Genomic DNA, 26,954 nt, shown 5'->3' on the forward strand with positions numbered 1-26,954 from the left:
GAGCCCTGCAAAATGACCTCCAGCAGGCCACAAATGTGCATGTGTCAGCATATGGGCTCACAATGGCTCTTAGGATCTCATCTTGGTACCTAATGGCAGTCAGGCTACCTCTGGCGAGCACATGGAGGGCTGTGCGGCACCACAAAGAAATGCCACCCCACACCATGACTGACCCACCGCCAAACCGGTCATGCTGGAGGATGTTGCAGGCAGCAGAACGTTCTCCACGGCGTCTCCAGACTCTGTCACGTCTGTCACATGTGCTCAGTGTGAACCTGCCTTCATCTGTGAAGAGCACAGGGCGCCAGTGGCGAATTTGCCAATCTTGGTGTTCTCTGGCAAATGCCAAACGTCCTGCACGGTGTTGGGCTGTAAGCACAACCCCCACCTGTGGACGTCGGGCCCTCATACCACCCTCATGGAGTCTGTTTCTGGCCGTTTGAGCAGACACATGCACATTTGTGGCCTGCTGGAGGTCATTTTGCAGGGCTCTGGAAGTGCTACTCCTTGCACAAAGGCGGAGGTAGCGGTCCTGCTGCTGGGTTGTTGCCCTCCTACGGCCTCCTCCATGTCTCCTGATGTACTGGCCTGTCTCCTGGTAGCGCCTCCATGCTCTGGACACTACGCTGACAGACACAGCAAACCTTCTTGCCACAGCTCGCATTGATGTGCCATCCTGGATGAGCTGCACTACCTGAGCCACTTGTGTGGGTTGTAGACTCCGTCTCATGCTACCACTAGAGTGAGAGCACCGCCAGCATTCAAAAGTGACCAAAACATAAGCCAGGAAGCATAGGAACTGAGAAGTGGTCTGTGGTCACCACCTGCAGAATCACTCCTTTATTGGGGGTGTCTTGCTAATTGCCTATAATTTCCACCTTTTGTCTATTCCATTTGCACAACAGCATGTGAAATGTATTGTCAATCAGTGTTGCTTCCTAAGTGGACAGTTTGATTTCACAGAAGTATGATTTACTTGGAGTTACATTGTGTTGTTTAAGTGTTCCCTTTATTTTTTGAGCAGTGTATATATATATATACACACACACACAGAAGTGTGTGGAAAGCCATTCAAAATTGTGGTTTCAGTTATTTCAGCCACACCACTTGCTGACAGGTGTACAACATCGAGCACACAGCCAAGCAATCTCCATAAACAAACAATGGCAGTAGAATGTCCTTACTGAAGAGCTCAGTGACTTCCAACGTGGCACCGTCATAGTATGCCACCATTCCAACAAGTCAGTTCATCAAATGTCTGCCCTGCTAGAGCTGCCCCAGTTAACTGTTAGTGCTGTTATTGCGGAAACGTCTAGGAGCAACAACGGCTCAGCCACGAAGTGGTAGGCCACACAAGCCCACAGAACGAGGCCGCTGAGTGTTTAAGTGTGTAGCGCGTAAAAATCTGTCCTTAGTTGCAACATTCAGTATAGAATTACAAACTACATCTGGAACAACGTCAGCACAAAAACTGTTCGTCGGGAGCTTCATGAAATGGGTTTCCATGGCCGAGCAGCCGCAAACAAGCCTAAGATCACCATGCGCAATGCCAAGCGTCGGCTGGAGTCGTGTAAAGCGTGCCGCCATTGGACTCTGGAGCAGTGGAAACTCTGAAGTGATGAATCGCACGTCTGTCTGGCAGTCTGACGGACTAATCTGGGTTTGGTGGATGCCAGGAGAACAATACCTGTCCCAATGCATAGTGCCAACTGTAAAGTTTGGTGGAGGAGGAATAATGGTCTGGGGCTGTTTTTCGTGGTTCGGCTAGATCCCTTAGTTCAAGTGAGGGGAAATCTTAACGTTACAGCATACAATGACATTCTAGACGATTCTGTGCTTCCAACTTTGTGGCAACAGTTTGGGGAAGGCCCAGCATGACAATACCCCCGTGCACAAAGCGAGGTCCATACAGAAATGGTTTGTCGAGATCGGTGTGGAAGAACTTGACTGGCTTGCACAGAGCCCTGACCTCAACCCCATCAAACACCTTTGGGATTAATTGGAATGCCGACTTCTAGCCACCTAAATCGCACAACACCAGTGCTGACTTCACTAATGATCGTGGCTGAATGGAAGCAATGTTCCAACATCTTCTTCCCATCTTCTTCCTAGAAGAGTGGAGGCCGTTGTAGCAGCAAAAGGGGGGACCAACTCCATATTAATGCCCATGATTTTGGAATGAGATGTTCGACGAGTCATGTAGTGCGTGTCTCCACTTTTCTCCTCATCTTACAAAACGTTGAAATCTCTAGCCTACAGAGAAAGCAATTACTAATCACCAATGAACCCTTTAACAGGAGTTGAGTGATGCTGTCCAAGTCAACTACTGCATTTCATCCCAGGGCTAGCGCATACAGCAGGAAGCTATAGAAGTCAGCCCAACGTAATTGGCCACCACTTTTACAGTAAGAAAAAAAATATGTATTTATAGAACGCTGGGTAATTCACCATTTCCTGAGCTGGCCACGGAAAGGAGAGGCAGCTCCACTGTCATTAACTGCAAACCACTGGTCACCGGAGACTGTGAGTACAAAACAAGATGACGGCTACTCGGCTAGTACTGCTCTTTACAGCCCTGGCTGTATGGATTTCTAAACACACGCTGTAGGTCTTCCTGTTTTGTTCTTCTAGTCACATGTGATTGTTCAGACAGAAAAAAAATTAGGTCCTCCTCAGATTATCCCAGAAGTAAATCCAGGTAGTTGCACTTTCAATTATTTGAATTCAGAGTTTCCATTCTGTCAGTCATTCAGGAGGAATAATGAACCTCCTCGTCCAAATAGGAGTTCAAAAATTATTTGAGGCTTAAATAGAATGCATTATACGTTACTCAGATAGCTGGAGCAAGAGGTTGAATCCCTCTTTAGTGCACTACATCTGACCTGCGCCCTGTGGGCCTTCAACGAAAGTAGTGCGCTATAAGGGGAATTGGGTAACAATATTTGACACAGCGACAGTAGTTTCTAAAAAGCATATCCTGGTGAAATACACCCTGAAAACACAGTTCACTGATGCTGAAACGGTGTGTCTTAATATCAGACCTCATAAAAACTAAAATCAGGGAAGTGTTAAAGCCAAATGAACCCAGTGTACCTTTAAATAGAAATGCTCACACTAGACTTCATTGAGTTCTTAGTATTCATAGATCCAGAGTATGGCTTGCTTAGGGCATATTTGAGATGGTCTGAGTATGTAGGTCTGCCATCCCTCTACACGCCACAGACTTCAGTGTAAATGTAATCTATATAGTTTGTCAGTACTATTAATTATCCTGGGCCTGTATTCACCAAGTGTCTCTGAGTAAGAGTACTCAGGTATCCCATCGTATTCATTATGATCTAAAAAGGCAAAACTGTTCCTAGATCAGCATCCCTGCTCCGAGACACTGGGCACTTGTCATCTCTACCACATGCCTTAACCTTTTCACATGTGAGTGCCAAATATCTTCTAACGTTTTTTTATGTGTGATCTCAGAATGCTCCCACTGTTCTAAAATGTGATTGTTACGCAACAGGACAATTAACCCGCACTGCCCTCGAACCAAGACACACTTCATGCTAATTATCTATAGGCTATATTTCAACTTGTCAATTAGAAAAAAACTACTTCTTAGAAAATAATTTCTAACAGTTTGAATTGAGGTGTGATCCACCTCCTCATTGATTCACATAGAAATAGGCCTTTTCACTGTTGCCGAGAATTTGTGTTTGAGGCTTTAATGTACCTGACAAACTTCTCTCTTCAATGAGAGCCCAAGAACCTCCCCAGTGTTTCCCATGATCAAGTATGCAGACATTTGCACAGTCTAGCGCAAAGCTTTCCCCCCTGGCTGGCTGTCGCATTGCCTTCATTGTTGTTTTCCTTACAAATAATAGGACTGTGTTTGAGTAAAACTGTTGTGAAAAAAAAAAAAAAGTGTTGCCAACTCAAACGCTGACTGTTGCGTCAATCAAAACTGGACGTTCTAAATAATCGTTCTAATCACACCGATTTAAGCGTCCACTGCAGGGACCACTGCACATGTGTGTTGGTACATGTCAAAAGGTTAATGTGACAGAAACCAATTGAGATGGGCTTTCTGAGAGGGAAAAAATGTAGGGGGTAATGGGATTCTCATGAATGTTTCATGGATATTATTTTTCTTCCAGGCACTGTGGTTCTTCTCTGGAGAGGGGAGGAGGTTGAGGGAGAGGTGAGTTGATGGGGGAGAGAGGGGTAACTGAGACAGACAACCAGTTGTCATGACTCTCCTTGGTGAGGATCAAAAAAGACACCCATTGGCTAGGCAAATGTTTGAGGAAGGCCAGACCACCCCCACAATGAGTTAATTGTTACATTATTAATTTAATCGATTGTCAATTAAACATAGGTAATTTTTCAATAAATAACAGTCATCACATTAATGATAGTAACGTCACGACACAGTCTTGCTGAGTCAGTCTGAGTCGTCAGACAGATTCCACCATCCCGCTCCTTTACTGAACAGACTCTGGGCTTTTGGTTGCAATTTTTTTTATTACATGCATGAATGAATGTGCAATTCATATGAATTGTTAAGAGACAAACGGAATATGTGGGAAGATTGTTATTCTGTAACTTACCCCGGTAACTCCCCGTTACCGGATTAGATTGAATAGAACCCACAGTCCAGGCCAACTTGAGGCTGCCAATGCATTTCAGTAATGCCTGAGTTTTATAGGTACAATTTACAGCCAGTGTCAGGGCTTTGGGACTTAGCCTGAACACACCAACAATCAAAACCTTGTTTCCCAATAGAATCATTCAGTGTTTCATGCCAACTACAATATATTTGTTCTCATTCAAACAGACTACACTGCTATTTTGTATTCCAAGAGCTATTGTGAAGATAGCCAAGTAAGTGATAAACAACAACACTATAGACCTACATTGAAAAATAAATACTGTATCCACCACAGTGATGGCAATGCAAAGCCACGAGAATGTACTAGAATGTTGGTGTTATTACGTTCCATGTCATGTTGTCCTGTGGTTCTCGTGGGCATGGTTTGATGGAAAGCTGGCGACTACTCAACAGGTATCACGACAGGTACATCACAGCTGACAAACACCAGGCATTGAAAAGGAGAAGACACATCCATGAGAGAGAGAGAGTGTTAGAGACCATATCCATTTGGCAGACGTGTGAGTTCTGTAGCACCGCTCCCTCTCCCTGTGACATTAAAATGAGACAAACCTGGAATTACCTCAAGTGCTCAAACCAAACGTCAGGTGCAACATAACAGCAAACTGCAATTTGAGGGTTTTAACACGGGTTGACAAAGACCGGCTGCCACTACAGAATGTCCAGGACAACAAGAATGTACCACGCTCAGTTGAACACATCCAACACACAGCTGAAAACAGAAAACACACAACTTAATACAGCATGAGAAAGTGTGAGATCTCCGGTGAGTCTATAAAACAGAATATTTCTTCCTCTCATCCTTCACAACAATTCCCTCTTAATCTATTCAAAGATGGGAGAATTACTTAGAGCCATCTTGGAAAACCCTTGGCAAACCCTTGGCTCGGTCATGTGGGGTGGAGCAGGCGGTCTGCTCAGGAACACCAATTAATAACTCCGCCTCGTCCCAAGACAGAGAGGAGAAACTTTGAGGAGAGGCCACAGGGACAGAATGGGGAACACCACACACGCAGCCAGGCAACATCGTAGAGATCCTATAATAGGATCTCTATGGGTTACATGAATTCATCGGCTCAAAACACAATGTCATTTCTTGTTTTTAGAAAAAATAAATCCAATTCGGCTGCCAATTTCTATTCCTTGGTATTAAAATCAGATAGAAGGAAGACTTTGTACTCTGTGTTCCCCCGAGCCCTTACGACACACCTCAGTGATGCTGCCTGGAATCAGTGTAGGAGTGGGGCGGGTGATCTACACTCACAATGCAGCAAAACACAGCATAGGAGCCAAGACATCCTGATTGTGAGTGAAGGTACTGTCTAATTACCAAGGCCAACTACACCACTGCAGATATCATGCGGACGCTACAATAACAAGCCAACTTGGCTAACCTTACCATTTCACATTCTTCTGTGATTGTTCTAAGTTCGACAGAGCCAAACGTATTACACATTAAAAACTGTAATACGGGGGATTATTTCTGGAGCACATTATTTCTGGAGTTCTCAGCGTTAGAAACTTCCCAGTTAATCGACTGCATTATGTAAAGAATAGCTTAAAACACCACAACAACAAACTTCACAGGCTAATACAACTTATATGGTTCGCACCCAGAAGATCTCCTTTCAAAGTGATGGCTTTTAACTACGGCACACTGCTCATACCACCTGACCGGCCATTCCTTTCCTGCGCCGTTGGGGATATAAAGAACAATACAAATAGCCGAATTAGGTCCTGTCGCATTCCCCAGATAGGGCAGTGCATCTCTATTGACCCTGCTGAGTCTCTGGGTCCCGTGGGGTCTGACTGTTGGTCCCCGACAGGATAAAGTGCTGCTGTGCTCTTCAAGGAGAGTGCCAGGCTGTGTGGCCAGGACACTAACAACTCCACACACATTTTCTCTCTACTCGCATACGATTCTTTCGCTTTACATTTGGTTTTAACGCACTCGCACAAAGCGTCAGGAGGACTGACATGCGCGCCCCCTCATCCATGCGCCCCCCCCCCACACCGGAGAATGACTTGTTATGGTGTCGGAGTAACTATGTTAAGGCACCTGGAGATGGAGAGGAAACCGAGCCAGAGCAGGAAACTGCTGTGACTCACCCAACCAGCCACAGCACACCATCCATCAACCGAAATCATCAGTCGCGCTTGTTTGGGACTATCGGTCTCAATGACATTGAGGAATGCAGGTGCAGCGGCCAGAGGAGCTGATCTCACCTGTGAGCGCACTCTAATAAGTGTCTATTAACCAAAATAAAGCCTTGATAGGAGAGCAGTGGATGATGACGTTGAAAGATTGACTGATTCGCCATGCTTGATGCTATGCCCTGTCTGTTACTGATTATTGAGTGTTCACTGGAGCAGAGAGTCATATCCATTAGGGGCTTTTCAGAGAGATATTCCCTGCCATATTTCCCCCAATACACACCCATGCACACAAACTGCACAGTGTTGATTAGAATAGTGTATTCTGCTGCAGTGCATGTGGCTGCAAAAACACGCCTTTTGAAGAACACACAGAGAAAGACAGAGACCGTCCGGGGGAGAGACTGACCGCCAAAAAGAATGACTAGAGAAAAGATTGCCTTTCAAAGGAGGGGTTATCAACCAAAAAACAATGCCCTTGTTACAAGAGGGACCTGAAAGTGGATACACCTTAAGGCTAAATTGACAACTTGCCTCATTCATATGATATTCCAATAGGTCAACGAGTGTCCCATATTTCTGCTCTTAAATGGGGTTAATGCATTCTTCATGAGATCATTTTTGAGCCGTTATTATATCCATAATAAATACAATTGTGAAATCAAACAGGCAGGGACGGTCATTTCGGGAGCGTACAATGACATTGTTTTGTAAGGTAAATGTGCCAAATGATTCCTGGCATACATAAAGTCAATGGCATCAAACCCAGATGGTAACGGGAACAGAAGAACATTTGGGGGAAATCGCAATTATAGAGCATCCAGAGACAAACCGATCCAATTTCTCAATGATGTACAGTTCATGTACCAGCCAATGTATTCTGCTCCTCCAATATCTGTGGCCGCGTCGCCACTGGTGCTAGGAGCTTCAGCTAGTTAAAACCCAGCATATAAAAACCCAATTAGCAATGTATCATAGCTGGGAAAGGGATATGATTGTGTTCAGACAAAAAAAGAAAGTGTGCTCACAGGGGTTTGTTAACGTCCACCAACAGTCTACCCTTTTACTTCCTGCCGCAATACAAAATCGCACTGAAATTGACTATGAAATTTTAAGTAGGCTACTTAACATAGCCTAAAAACATAAAAGCACTCAGCCTGAGTATGGGGACAAAAAGACGAACTGTAGAATTTGAGACAGTGATAACCATTGGGAATCTAAAGCTAAAACACTCGCTTTTGAAGCATCAGCCATTTGTAGGGTCGAGGCCAACATAACATGTCTTTATTTTGGCACTTCCTTCGGGGCACCACGGATACGGCAGTAAAAAAAAAAAATACTGCTTAGAATCTCTGCTGAACTCCTCCTCCCGCCTCTCCAAAAGAGGCATGTCTTGAGGGTTCTTTTGTCAACTGCAGCACCTGCGCTACACTGCACAGTCTAAAATTTGCCGTATACATACCATGGTTAATCAGAAGTTACATAATAAAACAATAAGACTGTCCGGAGATCAACATGTCATACACATACTGTGCAAAGTGGGTGCGTTCCACTACACACCTTTGCATACAGACAGCTAATACATTCACAACTATTGTTGTGGTCATGACCTTTCAATTTTACGTTTACTATCATCTGATCTCATGCTATTAGAAGTATGGAACAGACTTACCTACCGTACTCATTTTACAAACAGATTTACTTTCATCTTGGCATCATATGATTTGATCCCTATGTGGTTCTGTCTGATGAAATAGACCTTCTCTTCCACTCTCAGAGCGTCTGGGGTCTCAGATCTAGCTAGCTAGGCTCCTAGGGCAGACAATTCAAACAGCAACACTGAACGCAGAGGTACTTTAAACAGCCCAGTGCACTGCAATCACTATAAAAAGAGTACGACAATAACAGTAAACTTGTTTGGCAACACTAACTAGAGAACAGCCATTTGGGGAAAACACAGGTAAACGTGATTATAAAGTACAACAGACTTAATATATCTTCAGTACACACAGCCAAATGAATGCCTGGGAAGAACGTTCAAAGAAATGTGTTTCCTGTGTGTTTAGTAATCAGGCACAGCACAATAACCCTAGTATGCCTTTGCAACAAAACCAAAAAAAACACCAAGGCCACTCTGTATTGTCTGTATGGTCCGATTCAAGCTCATGCGGAACAAATGATTACATTTGTTATACTATGGACTGGATAGAGAAGGCTATACTGTAGCAATACACATTGGTACAACAACGTCACTCCGTGCGTGAAAGAGACACCGTGGTTGGCTCCAGTGCATACAGACAGAGGTCTTTCTCATGCACTCCACAGTCCCACCGACTCCATCACTTTCAGAGCAGTCACTGCCAGCAAATGTTGTGCCACAGCACAGTACACCACCCACCTCAGGTTGGGGCCCTGCTCATTACTTTACAGGAAGAAAACAGGTTAAAGAAGAACAAAAAAAGAGTATTGATCCCACTCGGAATCTCCCTGGTAGATGAAGGGAGGAAGTAACACTTCCCAACTTTGTGGGGTATTTATTCTGAGACAGTGAGCGAGACAGAGAGTCCAGAGGGGTCTATGTGAGCCATTGTGGTTTAGTAGTGAGAACAGAATAGGGCTCTGGAGACGGGGGGAGGACAACGGCAAGAGGGGAACAGAGGGACAAGTCAACCTTGCAGCAGAGATCTGCTAGCTTCGCTCCTCTCACAATCAGAATCAATCTCCCATGCAAGAGAGCGAGCCATTCAATTGCTGACTGACCCAGCCCTTTCATTTAGACTGGGGGGAGCAGAGCAGTTCCATTCCATCACCTCCCAACCTCATCTAGCTCTGTCTGGACTGTCTGCTGCTCCTTCATAATCAGCTGGGAGGCTGGCTGGCTGGAAACCTGGCTTCTACACACTACTCTTTTGCTGTAGCTACATAGCCAGGCAGCCTTATACAGGCAGCTAGCTGCAGCTATGGGTGGAAGGTCAATTAGATGGTGCCCTTAGAAGGAGAGTGGGCAGATAGGAGGATGTGCGGCTAGACTTCAGGAGTAGAAATTACTTCTGGTATGTCACAGACAGAAAGACATAGGGCCAGCGTTTTGGGGGGGGGGGGGGTGCAGCAGTCTAACTGCCTCACGGGCGCTTTGTAGAATGAGATGACAAGGATCAATGGACCTACGAGTCAGAGTCAGGGACCCCCGTCCCCTCAATGGGCGGTCTCCGTGGCCCTCGTGGCCCCGTAGTGCCTCGGTCCAGTGAAGCTCTAACCAGGTCAGCCTTGACTGGAAACCCTGAATTTGTCTGATCTGAGTGGTGTGTAGACCCTGAAATCTGACCTGATCAACAATTGAAATGGGTGAATCGATGAAGTGAGACCATACTTTACAGTATTTGTGGGGAGAAAATGATCTGTGTGTTCTTAGATTAAAATGTATTGTAATATGGTAACATGCCCTTTGATTTTCCAGACTATTGGTTCACCACACACAACTTGCTTTGATAACATCTCCGTAGAGCATTGGTAAACAGAACAGGTTTGACCTGTTGAAATCCGATGTGAAATCAGCTCAAGTGGAACTCCCTCCTTTTATTACCAATTAAAGCTGGGGTTGCCTGGTTACAGGTGGCAGCAGAGAACAAAGATAGAGAAACGGAGGATATTTGATATTACACACACCACTACTACTCATCTCTGGAGAGTTGCTCCCTCCGACGCTTATTATTACCACCACCACTGACGATTTAATGCTGCCAATTGCTGTCCGGCAGGCATACCCAACAAATTGTCTGTTTCCCTTCCCACCTGGTGTTTACAGCGGCTGTCCCAAACGCCGTCCTACTCCCTACATAGGGCTATGGTCAAAAGTAGTGTACTATATGTAGGGAATTGAGTGCCATTTGAGACGCAGGCAATCCCAGGCCTCCTTGGCAGTCATAAATCAATACTACCCCACTGTACACCTCAGACAGAACTGAGGCTCTCTCTCCACAATGACTCCTAAAGCAGCTAGCCAAGTCTAGTCCGCGACTGGGAGAGCTTATTGACGCACGCCGACACCGCAGAGAGAGTTATTTTAAAGTCACACACACACCACGGGGGTTTAAAATGTTCTGATGTAATGGATGAATGTACAGGTAGCTGCCAAAATGAAAAGGAAACACTTAAGTAAATTAGTGATACAAAGTATATTGAAAGCAGGTGCTTCCACACAGGTGTGGTTCCTGAGTTAAGCAATTAACATCTTATGGGAGATTCTGAAGCGGCGCCAAGAGACAACGGTTTCCACCACCAACAAAACACCAAATGCTGAAATTTCTCGTTGGAAAAATGGTGTCGCAGATGCAGAGAAAACACACACAGAGGAAAAATCTAACTTGTAATGCATATGTTGCATCTGTGAGGATAAGCCTGCAGTCAGAGGTTGCTGGGGGGTTGTGTAGCTCGTGTGTAATCATCTCCCCTCTCTCTGCCTTCTGCTGGTTTCTCAGACTTCATGCCAATTCAATGCCCTTGAAAGTGTGACTCTGGTAGGGAGAGGGAGAAGTGTGTGCGCGTGTGTTCGTGCGTGCGTTGTCGAGGGGGGGGGGGATGAGGAATTTGTTACTGCAAAGGAACGGTACTTCATTTGCATAAGAAAAAATATATATATATCCTTCTTAAGCCTTAATAATACATGCATCTTCAGTCTGCAGTTGAATTCACTTGCTCTATATAATATCTCCATTTGAAGAGATACAATATCTCCATTTGTTAAGAATAGAGGAGACATGGATTGTGATTCGAGCAGGGGGACACAAGAGAGCTCTGGTTTGCTGTGACTGGAGGCTGTGGATGGTCAGGAAGTATTCCTTTAGTGGAAAAAAAATATATACCACCTTTCATGGTGGTATGGAAGCAGTGGGTCAACCTGATCTTGAATCTATTAAAAGAAGGCCCGTCATACAGGCTTATAGCCCCACGCCTCATCTTATCTCCAAAGCAGCACAGTCACACAAATTAACATTCCTATACACTTTCCAACCATCTGAGAATAGGATTCGGTCTCTCTCACGAGAACATAGACACACACGTACAGTCACACACACACACATGCACAAGCGTGCGCACACACATAAGAGCACTCAAATACAAATGTGCACACACACACACAGGAAATCAATATTAAGCTTCTTCAGTTACAACACAAAGCTTTGGTTCTCAACAAGAGAAAAACACAAATCATGAATCAAACTTCTGTGAATGATTACGCTTAGTCGACACTAAAGCATTTCTACTGGCCTGAGTTCAGTTATGACCTCTTTTTATTGGGGGTGAAAAAGACAAAACAGAAAAAGAGTCGTACCCCTGTCCGAGTGGTAAAAATGTAAATAGCTCATGTCCCGGCAGCCGAGAGAGAGAAGGCATGGCTGTAAAATGACATTCTCACTTTTTGGCAGACTTTGTGGAACTTGGTTGGTACCTTGAGAAAGTCCACTAGAGTGAAACATTCCAAATCAGAAAGGGAATAACAGCGCACCCACAGCCAACAACAGACATATTATTCACTAAGCACACTGGAAGACTAATTAGTAGTCATTCAAATCTGCTTGTGTGAAAATAATCATATTTTTCCCCATCCACATAAAAACAATTTATTAGCATACCAATAGCAACATAGAACTTGTAGGAGTGAAATCCTAAATCGGGACACAATTTGAGAAGGTGACTAGAATGTTCAAGCAGCACTGGAAACAAAGCGTATAATTTACTTCATATATCCCCCATGTCTCTCCTTTCATACTCAGGAAGTTGACGTTGCAACCTGTGATTGCCACACCCATTTTCGTTCATGATGTCTATCAATTGATTCTTGAATATAACTTCTACATTCCTTATGAGCTTAGTTTCAATTGCCTTACCCAATCAGAACCCAAAATGTAAACTTGTTTTACTCCTTTGTAAAACAGAACATTGGCCCAACGCTCTAAGAATTAGGCTACCTGCCGCCCCAAGATGACCGATTAGAATGTAATGTAAAGATTAGAGTCAGAATTAGTAACAGTATTAATACACTGCTCAAAAAAATTAAGGGAACACTTAAACAACACAATGTAACTCCAAGTCAATCACACTTCTGTGAAATCAAACTGTCCACTTAGGAAGCAACACTGATTGACAATAAATTTCACATGCTGTTGTGCAAATGAATGCTGACGGTGCTTTCACTCTAGTGGTAGCATGAGACGGAGTCTACAACCCACACAAGTGGCTCAGGTAGTGCAGCTCATCCAGGATAGCACATCAATGCGAGCTGTGGCAAGAAGGTTTGCTGTGTCTGTCAGCGTAGTGTCCAGAGCATGGAGGCGCTACCAGGAGACAGGCCAGTACATCAGGAGACGTGGAGGAGGCCGTAGGAGGGCAACAACCCAGCAGCAGGTCCGCTAACTCCGCCTTTGTGCAAGGAGGAGCACTGCCAGAGCCCTGCAAAATGACCTCCAGCAGGCCACAAATGTGCATGTGTCTGCTCAAACGGTCAGAAACAGACTCCATGAGGGTGGTATAAGGGCCCGACGTCCACAGGTGGGGGTTGTGCTTACAGCCCAACACCGTGCAGGACGTTTGGCATTTGCCAGAGAACACCAAGAGTGGCAAATTCGCCACTGGCGCCCTGTGCTCTTCACAGATGAAAGCAGGTTCAGACTGAGCACGTGACAGACGTGACAGAGTCTGGAGACGCCGTGGAGAACGTTCTGCTGCCTGCAACATCCTCCAGCAAGACCGGTTTGGCGGTGGGTCAGTCATGGTGTGGCGTGGCATTTCTTTGTGGGGCCGCACAGCCCTCCATGTGCTCGCCAGAGGTAGCCTGACTGCCATTAGGTACCGAGATGAGATCCTCAGACCCCTTGTGAGACCATATGCTGACACATGCACATTTGTGGCCTGCTGGAGGTCATTTTGCAGGGCTCTGGCAGTGCTCCTCCTTGCACAAAGGCGGAGGTAGCGGTCCTGCTGCTGGGTTGTTGCCCTCCTGCGGCCTCCTCCACGTCTCCTGATGTACTGGCCTGTCTCCTGGTAGCGCCTCCATGCTCTGGACACTACGCTGACAGACACAGCAAACCTTCTTGCCACAGCTCGCATTGATGTGCCATCCTGGATGAGCTGCACTACCTGAGCCACTTGTGTGGGTTGTAGACTCCGTCTCATGCTACCACTAGAGTGAAAGCAACGCCAGCATTCAAAAGTGACCAAAACATCAGCCAGGAAGCATAGGAACTGAGAAGTGGTCTGTGGTCACCTCCTGCAGAACCACTCCTTTATTGGGGGTGTCTTGCTAATTGCCTATAATTTCCACCTTTTGTCTATTCCATTTGCACAACAGCATGTGAAATTTATTGTCAATCAGTGTTGCTTCCTAAGTTGACAGTTTGATTTCACAGAAGTGTGATTGACTTGGAGTTACATTGTGTTGTTTAAGTGTTCCCTTTATTTTTTTGAGCAGTGTATATAAATAAATAGAATTGGTTCAAATTCTATCCAATCACACGTGTCTCACAGGACCTTAAACAAGTCAGGGGAACAGATGAGACTTTGTAGATAAGCCGTAGAAAGATGTCTGTACATACAGGCCAGTGGAAATCTCTGTAATATAGGAGTCTTAGAAGTAAGACTAAAGATATCCATAGACTTTGATTCCTCTCCTCATTGCAGGAACTTGAACATGAAGAGTCAAACGGAACTGTATGTTGTGCACATACAACCTCCACATCATAATGTTGGCTTACTGGACACAAATAAACACAAACATAGAGAAAACGTATAGTAGCCCTAATACTACTTCCTATATCATTCCTCAAAACTTCTGCAGTATGACTTTAGAAGAGCATTAGATTATATAGTGGCTGGGGCATGACGCTCTGTGCTGTGCGTGTAGTCCCATCAGCGGAGGCATGATGCGTGAAGGACAGCCATGTAGCCAGACAGCATAGGAGATCCCCTGGATTAGTCACACTCGAAGGCCCCACGCTGCTCACCGACTCCCCTCACAGCACCGCCACCACTCCCTCTTTGCATCCCAATCCCCACCACCACATCATTACCATACAGAACACATAATGGAGCTATAGACTGCCAGCAGACAAAAATACAGCCCAAAGTCACCACCGCCAGGGCAGTGCAATACAGCACTAGAAATAATAGAACACACATACAGGCCTAAACCAATAACAGCCACTCTCCACCAACACAGCCGCAGAGCAAATACAGTATTCTGTATTGACGCGTTATTTTAACAGCACGTAACAATACAGCCACATTAACCACTATAATGACAACAATTCTAACCATAAAAAGACACATTACTGTATATATAGCCTTTAAATAGACAGTACACACACAAAGAAAAATAAAACAATGTACAGCTAGCTGCAAGCTACACTGAACAAAAATATGAAGACAACACGTGAAGTGTGTTGGTCCCATGAGCTGGAAATACAAGATGCCAGAAATGTTCCTTAAAGCACAAAAAAAAACTCACATTTTGTGCACAAATTTGCTTACATCCCTGTCAGTGAGCATGTCTCCTTTGCCAAGATAATCCCTCCACCTGTCAGGTGTGGCATATCAAGAAGCTGATTAAACAGCATGATCATTACACAGGTGCACCTTGTGCTGGGGACAATAAAAGGCCAAACTAACATGTGAAATGTCACACAACCACTGATGTCTCAAGTTTTGCGGGAGCGTGCACATGGCCTGCTGACTGCAGGAATGCAGAGCTGTTGCCAGAGAATTTCAATTGACTGTTTTCCTCATATGAACTGTAACTCAGTAAAATCAATGAAATTGTTGCATGTCGGGTTTATATTTTTGTTCAGTATTAGTATTTCACTGTCATTGACAAATCATGTGACAATTTGCGTTTTCTTTCATTCGAGCTATGATCAATATTTGGCCACAAATAACCTAACTACAAGTGCTAGGTCCAATCCCAGGGAAATGGTGGTAGACACTGAACTCTAAAAACTCTCCATATCCCCTTTTCAATGCAGTGCTCTGCCCGTGATAGAGTGAAGTCATTTGAAGTGGCAAGTTGAGAGCACAGAAAATACACAGAGCCCTTGGCTTTGGTGTAGCAGTGACTTAAATGACTTTACAGTTTACGAGGTGGAAAAGGAGGGAGCTGAGGAACTTACCACAGCGTTACTGCTACTATAGGCCTAATGTGCTTTCCAAACCCTTTCTCTACAATGAATTTAACAGGAAACGAGAGACCGGATAGATTCCAAGAACACAGGATGAGATGTTACTATCCTTTGTGCAAGCACTTCCAAGAGTTCATGAACAGTGAGACTGGTGAAATTTGGGGAGCGCATCGTCAGTAGTGTACCTTTGGTTCCTAGGGTGTTTCGGCCTTTCACACTATACACCCTCCCCAAAGGCGGCCAGCGACAGGGTGATCAATCCTACGCTTGCGTCCCATTCCCAATTAGTCATAGGAGTTGCCTTGTTGTTGATAGCCAACATCCCATGGGACTATGCATGGCAGGGGCGTCTTCCTCCCTGAGTCAAGCATTGTTGACCGCATAACTCCTGGCCCTCTCACTTCGGGGCCCAGCTGGGGTCTTTCCTCTTCATCCAGAGCCATTGACTGCTGCCTTCTGCCGCCTCTGATACAGCTTTGATTGCCGAACGCTGGCTCTGGCCCTTAATTCCCAGGTCTCTAAGCAGTCTGGTTGTAGATGTTGCCACAAAACCTCTGCAGCCCACCTCCACTGGTCGGACTTCTGTGTTCCAGCCATGATGCCGTGCTTCGGCAGCTAGATCGGCATAGCGCAGATGTTTTCGCTCATAAGCCTCATCTACTGAGTCCTCCCAGGGTACTGTGAGCTCAATGATGAAGACCTTCTTGAGCGAACGGGACCAGAGCACCATGTCAGGTCTTAGGGTGGTGGTTGCGATCTCCGGAGGAAACACAAGTTGCCGGCCAATGTCAGCTAGCATTTTCCAGTCGCGGGCCAAGCGCAGCTGGTCTCGCTCTAATGGTGTAGAGCCGGATAGAGAGCATTAGATGCGTGGCAGGGAAGTCACCTCACATTTAATCAGTTGGCTTGGTGCAATAATACCTGCTGTAGTCTGGTTCTGTGTGTAGCTAGTCTACTTCCTGTTTTCACTAGGCAATCTTCAACAGACTGGTAATTGCTGCAGATCTCTCTTATTCCTTTTCTTTCTCTAAGAGCATCTCTCCTTGTAGGTTGTTGTGGGAAATGATATGTTACAGGTGTCTGGCTCAACTAAGTGGAACGGAAAGCGTCAGGATTCATACACTTTGGTAACTACGTTGATGGGACCTAATCTTCAACAGGAATAAAAGCACAGCTATTTCCATACTTACTTTATTTTTTATATATATTTTTTTAGCTATTTGTTTCCCCAATTTCGTGTCCCTTGTCCCGTCGCTGCAACTCCACTACGGACTCAGGAGAGGCGAAGGTCGAGAGCAGTGTGTCCTCCGAAACACGACCCTGCTAAAGCGCACTGCTTCTTCACACACTGCTCGCTTAACACGGGAGCCAGCCGTACACCGTCCAGCTGGCCCGTCACAGGGAGTCACTAGAGCACAATGGGACAAGGAAATCCTGGCCGGCCAAACCCCTCTCCCTAACCTGGACGATGCTTGCCCACAATTGTGCGCAGCCTCATGGGTCTCCCGGTCACGGCCGGCTGTAACACAGCCTGGGATCCAACCCGGGGCTGTAGTGACACCTCAAGCACTGCATTAGACCGCTGCGCCACTCGGGAGGCATATTTCCATTCTTCTGATATCTGTCTGTCTCCAAACAGGGTGCCAAGTGGAGGCGTAAAATTAAGCTCATCGCACTCGCTGTCCATGATGAAATACTTATATATTAATAGTTTAGAAATAGTCCAATATTAATGCTTACTCATTATAAAGTGTTAGCGATATTTACATTCCTTTGATAGCTGACTGACTGGCTTCCAACAGAGTGCCAAGAGGAGTTGTAAAAGAAGCTCGTCTCCCTCGCTGCCCATTAACTTATTAAAGTCTTATTCCGAGGTCCATTAAGATGGCCTCCGTGTCCCAAATGATAAACAGCAGCCTCTAGGTATTTCTGACAGCATATAAATCAAACTGAGTTATAAACAATACTTGAAGACCAGGGACTGCAAGACAAAAAAACATTTCAGAGACTCCAAGCCCCAAATGTCACGAGGGGTAAAAATAATTCTCTCATGAAATTGTCGCTATTAATCACCCCCCAATTTTTAATGGGAAACAGCCCGCAACTGACGGCACCCAAATACATTTAGGGGCCTTCATATAGGCACTTTTAAAAGAGTGATTAAACTTTTAATAAATCCCCCTCCATCTTAATTATTTTTTAAACAGTCAGTTGCGATTCACTGGGTTGTGGGCCAGAGAGGTCTCTTCCTCTTTTAATGAAATCAAAACCGAACAGAAACTGTGTAAAGGTGGCAGAGAGGACCTGTGGCTATAGGCCTGTGAGAGCAGAGCTTCCCGTCCATGCCTGGCTGGTAATGCCTCATTAGAAACCCTCCTCTGCAAATTTTAATAGCAGCACCACTAACACAATTAGCAAACATTCATGTCAGTTTTATTCTAGCGAATTCAAACTTTTGACATCTAGTTTCGACCATTCACCTCTTAACAAAGTTTGATTGTTATTTTCAAAGTTGGTTGTGAGCACAAACTGTAGTTGAGATATGCTAACCTCACATTTATTCATAAAGGTTTGGCTTGGAAGTTAAAGCTCTAATGTACTGCACCCTGAAAGCCTACCCTTATCAAAACCAGTCCTGTTAACACTCCTAACCTCAAAAATGTACTCTCAAAGTTAAACCCCTCTTAAATCGTTAGCATAGGACTTTCCAATCCTAACCTTGTTTTCAGGTGGAGATTTTAAAAAGTATCATATGGGAGCTGTGGCAGTTTAATATATGTTATACAGCAAGCATAGCACTACTTAAAAAGGCCACACCGCATGTGGATATTCATCAAGGTAAAGAAAATCTGCCCGTTTAAGATTCCATTATGTAATATCAGCTTGGAGCCACATACACGACATGCACAAAAGTATGTGGACACGCTTTCAGATTAGTTGATTCGGCTATTTCAGCCACACCCGTTGCTGACAGGTGTATAAATTCAAGCACACAGTCATGCAGTCTCCAAAGACAAACATTGGCAGTAGAATGGCCTTACTGAAGAGCTCAGTGACTTTAAACGTGGCACTCTCATAGGATGACACCTTTCCAACAAGTCAGTTCATCAAATTTCTTCCCTGCTAGAGTTGCCCCGGTCAATTGTTAGTGCGGTTGATGTGAAGTGGAAATGTCCAGGAGCAACTACGGTTCCACCGTGAAGTGGTAGGCCACAAGCTTAGAGAACGGGAACACCAAGTGCTGAAGCACGTAAAAATCATTAGTCCTCGGTTGCAACACTCACTACCGAGTTCCAAACTGCCTCCGGATGCAACTGTTTGACGGGAGCTTCATGAAACGGGTTTCCATGGCTGAGCAGCCGCACACAAGCCTAAGATCACCATGCGCAACGCCAAGCGTCGGCTGGAGTGATGTAAAGCTCGCCGCCTTGGACTCTTGAGCAGTATTAACGTGTTCTCTGGCGTGATGAATCACGCTTCACCATCAGGCAGTCCGGACAAATCTGGGTTTGGCGGATGCCAGGAGAACACTACCTGCCCCAATGCATCGTGCCAACTGTAAAGTAAGATGGAGGAGGAATAATGGTCTGGGGCATTTATTATTATTTATTTTTTTTGTCATGGTTCGGGCTAGGCCCCTTACTTGCATCGAAGGGAAATCTTAATCCTACAGCATTCAACATCATTACGTCCAGCTGTTTTTAAAACCGACAAAAGGCCGTTAACTGGAAACGCACGCACTCTAGCAGGCAATCGTTGCATCTACTGTATTTTCTAAGCAAACTTTCTAAATGTCAACAACAAAAAAATCACAGGACAAGTTAATGGAAATATAGCTAGCTACAGTGTCAAAATATGATCATCATGTTTGATGTACAGTTACAAGATGACACGGCACATACCCTGGGTTGTTCTGAACAGAATGAGCCCACGTTCATCTATTGTGGAGAAAATCCACAGCAGAACACACACCTGAACGCACGCGGCATGTCCACTTTCTATGAGCATCAACATAGCGATCTGTCTCTCTGAATTGCCCTGTGAAAGCACAACAATATTGTATTTTATAATTTAGCTAGTTATGCTGCTAGATTATTCTTTGAGTCAAAATTACATTGATGGAACCGTACACACTTTGGAGAGTTGGGTGGCCACTTGGAGACACCAGTTAGTCCTCTCACTCAAACCCTTGGCATTTTTTAGTCTTACGTTCCACCTTCCCCGCATTTTCCAGGAATATTCTTATGTTACTGAATGTATCCAGAGTATCTTCAGATTTCATTATTAACAAATTCGGGGAATAGTAAATGTAAAACACAAAATGAACAGTGTAACGTTCAGATTCAGTTGTGTCAGGTGAACTGTTGTGCCCTCAACTCTGGTAATTTTCCCATAATCTTTGATTGCCACCATGGTTCTGCATATGCTTTTCATATTTCTTCTGTAAGAAATATCTGAATTTAGCCATATCCACACAGGCCAATTCCCACACGTTTAAAGGGTTAACAAGGTCTCTCACAATGACTAACAGCTGGTTCAGTAAATAAAAGGCAGTGCTAACGTGTATAAAAAGGTCAACCAGTGCTCCAGGTTGAGTTGAAGTGCAGACAGTGCAGTGTCTCTCACGGAGCCATTGACTTGACTAAGAGGCGATGCCTTGACCCTGCCTCAAAGCCAATCCCCACAGATGGCTATGCACACCTCCCAGCAGCGTGGGAAAAAATCCATTGTGAGGAGTCATTGGCACTGCTGGCATGAAAATGTGTGGCTTAAAATGGCAGAAAAACAATATTTGTGTTTGGCGTGAACTCAGATGGGCAGAGGTCGCATTGCGCTGTACAGTAGCAGGAAGACGAAGGGATTAATTACAAAAACTCCACCACCAACAGACGTGGTATTTTTACAGCCTTCTCTCCATTTCTCAGTCTACAGCAGCAGCCTGAGGTGAATGCAGAAGCAGAGGGTAAAATAGCTACAGACTGCAGGTGGGGTTTACAGTGTGTGTGTGTCTCAAATGGCAACCTATTCCCTATGTAGTGCACTACTTTTGGCCAGGACACTCAAAAGTACTGCACTACATAAGGAATAGGGTGCCATTTGGGACACAGCCTGTATCTTCCATCAGGGCCCAATGCTCTCAAAAACAAGACGTCACAGTCAGAGGAGCGACATCTGTGGAAGAGCAAAGCGGTCTTTAAATCTCTCCTCTCCTGCACAATGCGAGCCCCGATGCCGATATCCCCATCCAGAGCTGGGTCATAACTCCTGGGAGAGATGCACAGATTCTGCTCTCGTGATGTACCACCTCCTTCACAAGGTGTGTGAACGATCCAGCCACCACAGTCAGCTATTCCCTCCCTAGCTTGACAAATATATAGGTCAGAATAGACAAATTCACCTTTGTCCACTGTGGTTACCTTTCACACACTTTTGTCATTCAGTCCATGCCAGCTAGCCCCAGCAGACCAGTCTCAGCGGCCAGAAACAAGATTAACTTTAATTACTTGAGAACAACATCTAAACTCAATGTACCGGTAAATTAACAGCTAAAGAGAAAAAGCGAGAAATAGGATAACCGTTGGGACTTTTTCTGGCATCAAAGTAAAGCAGCCTGCACTAAACAGGTTCAGGTTGAGCTGTGAGCGCCAAGACTGCTAAATGTTTGTCGGGTGGCAACAGAACAGTACCACTTTGATTCAGACCAGGGACATCCCCACAGAGGAATAGAAGAAAACCCACAACAACAAGTCAAACTTTCACAGACAATAATGAAGGATACATTTGTTGCTGATTTATATCGGAAAACTTTTAACTAGAACCCCCACAATCCGCTGAAGATAAAGGATGTGACAAGAGTCCTGATTGCTACTAGGCCAGTGATGATTTCTACTAGCCTCAGTCTACATGAGATGGTTTTAGTGTTTACTCATGAGCACAGGTTCATTGGTGCCTGATAAAGTGAATAGGCTTGTTCCACATTACATTGAATAGGCATCCTTAACCCAGGGCTGAAAAATGATCTTAGATATCTATTGATTTCCAGAGTATGATCTTAGACAGACCCATGTATCTTGGCCCGCCGGTGCGTCACTTCAGCTAATCTAATTCTCCGGGTGAGGGGAATATTTATTCTCGTTGCGTTGTGGCCTATACTTTACGTTATTTCACGTTTAGAAAACACCATTCATTAAATCAGGATACAAAATCAACACTTTTTATAGCAATTCACTTCGCTATATTAATAGATCAGTAAAGTACAGTATAAGAATACTAGCCTGTTTGTCCATCTGATATAATTGGAAAGGAAATATGAGCGCACGCTAAACCCAAAGACATAGGCTGCGTTCACAAATAGCACCCAATTCCCTAAATAGTGCACTACTTTTGACCAGGACCCATAAGGCTCTGGTCAAAAGTAGTGCACTGTATAGTGTGCCATTTGGGACGCCACCATAGAACAGCTGTGCAGACCAGACACTACAGCCTGTGACATACAGCCACTATTGGTTACATTATTGCAATTAGGAAACGTGGATAAACGCACCTTTGGCTGATGATGAAGACCCATAAAAATGTCAGCGCAGGTAGACATTTATCAGGCGAGGGCCACTGCACCGGTGCTGCTACACCTACAAAACAAAATAAGATACTTTTTTTTAGGACAGTGGCTTCATCAGATAATAGGTTTAGTGTCTTGGCACAAATCATGTACTTTACTTTCTTGAAATATTATTGAAGTAGGTAGGTCACTATACAACAGATAAGCTGAGACAAATTATTGTACAACATGTTTGATCTGTTGTTTGGCTGCTAAACCCAGTAAGATACCTCTTCCATGTCTTCTCACATTTCAAAATGATCATTCATTCCAACCAGCTAGTTCACCATTGACACAGTCTCAGTCACAGGGAGCTTATACCACAGCATTGTTGAATACTCGTTTCTGATTGGTTAGAAGGGCATTCTAGAATGGACATTAAAACCAGATATCGGGACAGTTGGAAAAGATATCGGGGACACCTTGCAATCATGACTCAATAAGAGCCTACACATTTAGACCGTACTTGCTACAAAGTTAAAAGAACGCTAAACCACACAAACCAAAATTGGATACATTATAAAACACAGGTCGAATGAGTGGGGAAAAAATTAGCTAGCATTGATTTGTTTTTACGGAGACAGTTTGATGGAACATCTGATGACCTAACGTGATGAATATGAATCTCTGGTCCCTACTGTTGCAGTCATGACGCACATGGCACTATGCTGTCAAATCCTACCAAGTTTCTAGTTTGACCAGCTGTTTAACAGATTCTTTTTTGGTTATCATATTGGCAGGTTTTCCAGCAATAAACTATTTAGCTAGCTTCTAGCCTAGTGTTTGATATGCAATGTGATCTCCTCGTAATAAACAGTGTTGAGTCTCCTGATGAGGATGAACACTTTTCTAGCTATGCCAGGCAAAAATCGGGGGAAATTGTGTGGTATCCAAATAAATGTCAATAGAAAACAGCTACTAGTATTGTTATATTTGGCAACTGTGGGATTAACAGCTTCAACAAACGCAACAGAACAACCGTTGCTGTTATTCTGGCTGCAGAGGTCGTGACTGTATAAACCGTAGCTAGCTAGCAAGGGATAAGAAAGTCGCTAGCGAGCCTGGCAACAAAACAAATTACGAACGACTGGGACACGTCTCTAGCAACCAAAAGATGAAAGTATGAATTTGCTTATATGAATTCAAATATCAAATATTTTTTATTTCTACTGGTAAATGTGTACTTAAATTATTGTTTTATTTGGCAACTGTGGTATAAACAGCTTAAACGCAACAGAATAATGTTGCTATTCTGGCTGCAGAGGTTGTGACTGTAGCTACTTGGCTAGCTTGCAGCAAGCAAGGGATAAGAACGTTGCCACTGAGCATGGCAATGGTACTTAAAGAACGAACGACTGGGTCGTGTCCATAAATAAACAAATTGAACAAATGACAGGTTCGCGTTTCTAGCAACCTAAAGATGAGAAAGTGTGAATTTGTTAATAAAAATAAAATAAAGTATTTTTACTGGTAAATGTGTGCTTTCATATTGTTTTCTTTGGCAACTGTGGTATTCGCGGGATAAACGCCTCCGTTCTGTACATTACCTTGGAAAAATTTGCCTTAGACGCTTAGACATAAGGAAATATACATGAAAACAGCATACAGTAAGTGTACTGGACAATTTTATGGTGCCTCTGTATTAGTATAATAAACGACAATATGCTCAGAATTGTATGTATTGATCAGAATTATTTTTTTTAAATCATAAACAACAACATAAACACTCATGACAAATAAAAGGTGAGAAATAATTTGACATGAACAAATAATTACAACCATAAGCCTAATATAGGCACCCAGCCACCCTACAGTGTGCAACACTCCATTGATTTATACAATTTGTAACTCATATCCAGTCTGACTGCTTGAAAAAAAATAAACTATAAAAGTAACAAAATGTGATATATCACGCAAAAGTTAATTATATAGGCTTTAGAAAATACAACCAACTACAGAGATTGATAGGTAGGGGAGCCCATGTACCCTGCTTCAATCAAGCAGGCTTCAGTCACCCACATGGCTTCAGTCACCCTCAAGATTGAAGCGGGAGAAAAATTCAGCTATGGCGTCCTTGTCAAGCTTCACACTGGACAGACAGGGGTCCTGGGATGGACAGCTCACACAGCTTCCCCACATACGGTGCTGGATCAAGGGTGACCTCGAAGACGAGATCCAGGAGCCTGTCTATGTCGCCTGTAATGTTTTTGAAAAGGGAAATGTTTGTTAAAATGGGTGGTGTATTCCCTTTTATTTACTGTTCTGAGGTTTGATGCTATCAATTCGTTGGATGTAGGGAGCTACTCGTTCTACAATGTTTTTTCTGGTGTTTTTAAAGTACTTCATTTGAAATATGCAATATTTGGTTAGGTACTTTGTGAAACTTTAATGTTTATGATTTGAATGTGTGTGTGCCTGAAATGCTCAATTGAAATGCTCTATTGATTTGGGTCTATCTTCACCCCCCCCCCCTTTTGACCTGGGAAAGCTGATTTTGTAATCACATCATTCTTGCTGTGGTGGTTGCCTGGGTAGCTGTGCAGAGAGTAGATGTTGAATTCTCTAAAATGTCTATCATTACAGCTTTATGATAGTGGAAAGACAAAAAGGAGATGCAAACAGGTAGGCTTACCACTTATTATTTTGGAAGATGAAGAAATGAGCTCCAATCATAAATGCATGGCGGTTCTCGCCTCGCTGGTGCAGTGTAAAATAAGCTGTGTGTCAATGACACCAGCCTTTATAGAATTTAGTTTATTTACATATCGAACTTGACTGTCCCACATCAGCATTTATTTATTTATTTTGTCTCAACCTAGAGTAGCCTCTTCCCTCTAATGTGGTGCTGCATCGCAGTCAGCGATGTTCTCTTGCTGCATCGCAGTCAGCGATGTTCTCTCTCGGTAGCTGTCCACGGTCTTGAAATCATCGGAGTTTGCTTGGACGCCAGCCTGATCTCCATCCACCTCTGGAAACTCTCTCGGTGGTCATGCGACTTCTCATGCGAGCTGAAGTGGCACTGATTAATCCATTCCCTGGTTCCATCCCTGACCAGTGCAGATTTGTACTCATGTGAAAAAAGTTTGCAGCAAAAACAGAAGGCTGCATCATTTTGCTTGGAATAGACAAGCCTTGGTCTCTCAACTTTCTCTTCGTTCGCCATCCTCCTATTGTAGTGGGTCACCCAAAACTTTAGTTACCCCTCATCTCGTGGGAAATTCCCCTCCTTATCCTGATGTGGCCCGGCCTGCACTAACATATCCTGTAAAGATCCATTCCTATATTTTGGCCACTCACCGGGATCTTGGATGTTTTTTGTCTGGGAGTCTGATTTAGCAGCACCAGCACCACTGTCATCGGGGACGGAGAGTGACGAATCTGAGTCTGGGTCCAAGATAGTAGGGTCTTCGTCGGCATTGTTTGGAGATGTGGCTAGGCCTGGTGCGACCACCTGTTCTTGTCCAGCCAGAGAGCGGTCATCGGTGGCAGTGCAAGGCTCGGACCGGTTTGCCCTCATCGCTAATAGAGTCAGTAAACAGATGCTCGTCATTCTCCACAACGGCTGATGGACATTGCTGCACGCTGATACATTTCACCAGGAATTTCTTTGCTTTAGAGATTGTGTCTCTTTTCTCATTGTTTAAAAAAAAATATTTACGTCCTGATAGTTTGTCTCTCAGACACAGTAGGAAATTATTTAAAATCTCTCTAGATTACTTTTAACTAAAATTATATCCACTAGTAGTAGCTAGCTAACAGGCTAGGTTAGGCTACTGCCTTAATCACTAATCGTCTTTGTCACACACACACAAAAAAAATTACATTTGGCAAATTCATTTTTAATAATGTTTCACAATTGGATAATCCCATAACACACACACACACACACACACACACACACACACACACACACACACACACACACACACACACACCTACCAAGGATAGTAGGAGTGAACTTCGGGAGAAGCAGGAATGGGGCGGGAACTGCAGCAACGCTATGAGCTGGTGGCAGCCAATTGTGGGCGCCAATTGTCAAAATGCCGCCCCTAATCGAGCCTAACGGGAGGGCCGGCCATGAACGGCAGAATATGATTATCGGGCAAATTACAAACACTATAACATTCCTTTGTGTCAGCTGTGTGCTGGCAGTTCTCAAACTCAACGTAGGGGGCTTAGGGATGGAAGAACCAAAACCATAGTGACTGTCAGGTGTGTTACAGGAAAATATACCGTTCACAACTCAAAACCGCCACAGTTACAGCCACCTTGTCAGACTTGATACTTACATTATGGTCAGCACTTGCAAGATCCACTGATCAACTACCAATGACAGTATAGCATCAGTCTCATTTAGCTTCCTGAAAAA

At 44.3% G+C, this 26,954-nt stretch overlaps 1 protein-coding gene across 6 annotated transcripts in view; it reads right to left on the bottom strand.

The window, feature by feature from the left end:
- The window catches only part of LOC139576570 (splicing regulator ARVCF-like), a 233,329-nt gene that overhangs the window by 140,214 nt on the left and 66,161 nt on the right, over positions 1-26,954 (bottom strand). For all 6 annotated transcript variants that reach the window (XM_071402800.1, XM_071402806.1, XM_071402801.1 and 3 more), the window contains exon 2: positions 22,532-22,616. The gene's annotated coding sequence lies outside the window, so the exon portion shown is untranslated. The remainder of the gene's footprint in view (positions 1-22,531; positions 22,617-26,954) is intronic.

Source organism: Salvelinus alpinus, chromosome 5, assembly GCF_045679555.1.
Source record: "Salvelinus alpinus chromosome 5, SLU_Salpinus.1, whole genome shotgun sequence".
In the NCBI taxonomy this organism is placed as follows: Eukaryota; Metazoa; Chordata; class Actinopteri; order Salmoniformes; family Salmonidae; genus Salvelinus; species Salvelinus alpinus.